The sequence below is a fragment of the Rhea americana genome, unplaced genomic scaffold, assembly GCF_003343005.1.
Source record: "Rhea americana isolate MKP2758 unplaced genomic scaffold, rheAme1 scaffold_122, whole genome shotgun sequence".
Lineage (NCBI taxonomy): Eukaryota > Metazoa > Chordata > Aves > Rheiformes > Rheidae > Rhea > Rhea americana.
The window spans coordinates 2,363,607-2,366,146 of record NW_028185284.1 but is presented as its reverse complement, the minus strand read 5'-3'; the positions used below and the strand labels follow the sequence as shown (position 1 = coordinate 2,366,146).

Sequence of the window (2,540 nt, the reverse complement as noted above, 5' to 3'; positions counted from 1 at the left end):
CGCGCAGCCGGGCAGGTGGATGCGCGCAGGCGGCGCCGGGGCAGAGCCGCCGCCCTGCGCGGGCTCCCCGCGCACCCGCCGGCGCGGCCGGAGCCAGAGACAGCGGCGGATTAGCGTGTTTGTTTGTTTACGGCCATTAGCGCGGGGCCGGCTCCAGCACTCGGCACCCGCGAGACTAATGGAGCAATTAGCAGCCCTGCGGCTGATAGCATCGCCCCGAGCGAGGCCTCCCGGCGCGGCCGCGTGCTACCGGGCCGCCCGCGCCGCGGGGGGGTGGGGGGGGTCGGCCGGCAGCCTCGCCTGGCGACGCGATGTGCGCGGTCGCTGCAGGGCAGCTCCCCCCTCTGCGGCCGGGGGGGCTCTTGGCTCCGCCGCAGCATCCGCAGGGCGAGCTCCATCCATTACTATAATCCCCTGTCTAAACAGAGCGCAGGAGCGGCCGGGACAACAAGGCCCCGCTGTAAACAGAGCTCAGGGGACGCCGCTAATGATATAAATAAAATAACCATTAATAGCCCGCTGACCCCGGCCCAGTCAGCTTGGGAAAGCCCCCGAATCGCATCTCCGGGCTGACACCCACCGGCAGGTACCGGGCTTGCGTCCTCCCCTGGGTCCCGCAAGCTGCCCCGCACCGCTGCCCTGTCCGGAACTTGCCCCGTCCCGTCCCGTTCATCCCCCACCGCCCTGGCACCGGCGGGGACCGAGCAACGCCCCCGGGCCCACTTCCCCCGACACCCGCGCCGGGAAGTCGCCGCTCCCACGCAGCCAAGAGGCCCTGGGACCGCCGGCGCCACGAGACTGGCCCGATGCCCCCCGGCTCCCGAAGGGGCCGAGGCCGGCAAGCCAGGAAGGCATTGGCTGGGGCACTGCTCCGGGGGTGAGGGTAGGGGATGAGGCGTCCTCAGAAAAGATGTGGGGCGACGCGGGGGTATGCGCACTCGAGTCGAGGCCCAGCTGAGACACACTCTCTCCGCCCGCGGGCCGTGGTCCATCGAGCACTTCCCTGCGGCGGGCACGGGGGACTGGAGCCTGCTCCAGGCTGGCCCAGCAGCTGTGGGGAAGCGGGCCCCGGCGGGACAGCCAGCGCCGCCGAGCCGATCCAGGGAGCCATCTCCACCCGCCGGGCTCCTACGGTCTCCCGGCCGCGCCTGGCGCTGGGCCCCGGCCGGGATCCAGCTGAAGGCGGCAGCGAACAGGCTCCAGGTGAGCCCAAGGGGACAACGAGCGTGGGCAGCCCCGGCCGGGCTCAGGGCCGAGCCCCGGTACGGCCCTGCAGCGCCCAGGGGAGGCTCGGGCAGGCGTGTGCCCGGGCCCGCTAATCCTCGCGATCCCCGGAGCAGCGCGGCCCTAGGGTCGGAAAGACCCGCCGCCGCCGCCGTCCCGCTCCCGCGGGCCCCGCGCCCGGGAACGGAGGCTCCCGCCGCTGCTCGCCCCGCCGCAGGCACCGGCGCCAGGGTCTCCCGGGGAGCCAGGCCCCGTGCAAAGGCCCCGCCGCCCGCAGCGCCGCCGGGGCTCCCCGGCTCACACGTCCCGGCAATCATCGGTCGGGCTAGTCCGAGTCGAGCTGAGCCAAGCCGAGCCGAGAGCGGGRCCTTGCAACGGCTTGAGTGGGGCCTGGCCTGCGGGCGGGCGTCACGCCGATAAAGCACTAATCGTTATCGCGGGCAGCGAGGAAGCGCAGGGCGGCCCCGCGCCCCGGCGAGCCGAGGAGGGCCGGTCCGCTTTCCCAGCCACCGAGGCCCGCCGCCGGGATCGGGCGGGCTCCGGCCGGCGGCGGCCGGGCGCGCAACGGCGAGCAGGGAGCGACCCGCCGCGATTCAGCGCGACGGGTTTGCGGCGGCGCAGCCGGGAGCGATCCGGCGCCCCGGTGCGCGCCAAGGCCCCAGTGCGGGGAGCGGAAAGCGGCCCCGCCGCGGAGGACGGGAACCGGCGCCGCAGCGGGATCGCGGRCGCCCGAGCTCTGAGCTGCGGCGAAGTGCGCGGGACCGAGCCCCGGCCGCGGCCGGCCGGTAATTGGTTTTCTCCGGGGCGAGTGGAGCGGCGGGGTTCGGGCGAAACGAGAACCCCGACGGAGCTGGTAAATGGCGGAGCCGCCGCCCGGTACCGACCCGAGAGAGGCGCCCGGGAAGGCCCCGCGCTGCCGCGATCCCGGGACACTCACCTGCCCGGCGTGCGCACCCGGCTTCCCGTGGCCTTGCCTCGGCGCCGATCCGAGCCCTGCGGGGCGGCGGGATTTTAATCACAACGAAATGTCTCGCCGGGGAGCTCCCGCCCGCCGCTCGGCGCGCCCAGTCCCCGCGCCGCGGAGGCTCGGGGCCGCTCGGGGCGCCGGGAGCCGCGGGGCGCTGCCGCGGGGCGGGGGCCTCGGCGGTGCGGCGCCGGGATCGGCAGGCGACGCCGTGCTCGCTCGGTGCGTTACCGACTGGGAAGGCGGCGTGGAGGTTCCGCGGAGGCGCTGCCAGCCCATCACCGGCGGCCGAAACGAAAGGAAACGAAAGAAAACGAAAGAAAACGAAACGAGCCACCGAACGGCGCAGCAG

General features: G+C 74.4%; 1 long non-coding RNA gene across 1 annotated transcript in view; it reads right to left on the bottom strand.

Annotated features, from left to right (window-relative positions):
- Nucleotides 1-2,540, bottom strand: part of LOC146600367 (uncharacterized) — a 9,427-nt gene that overhangs the window by 6,128 nt on the left and 759 nt on the right. The gene's annotated exons all lie outside the window — the stretch shown is intronic.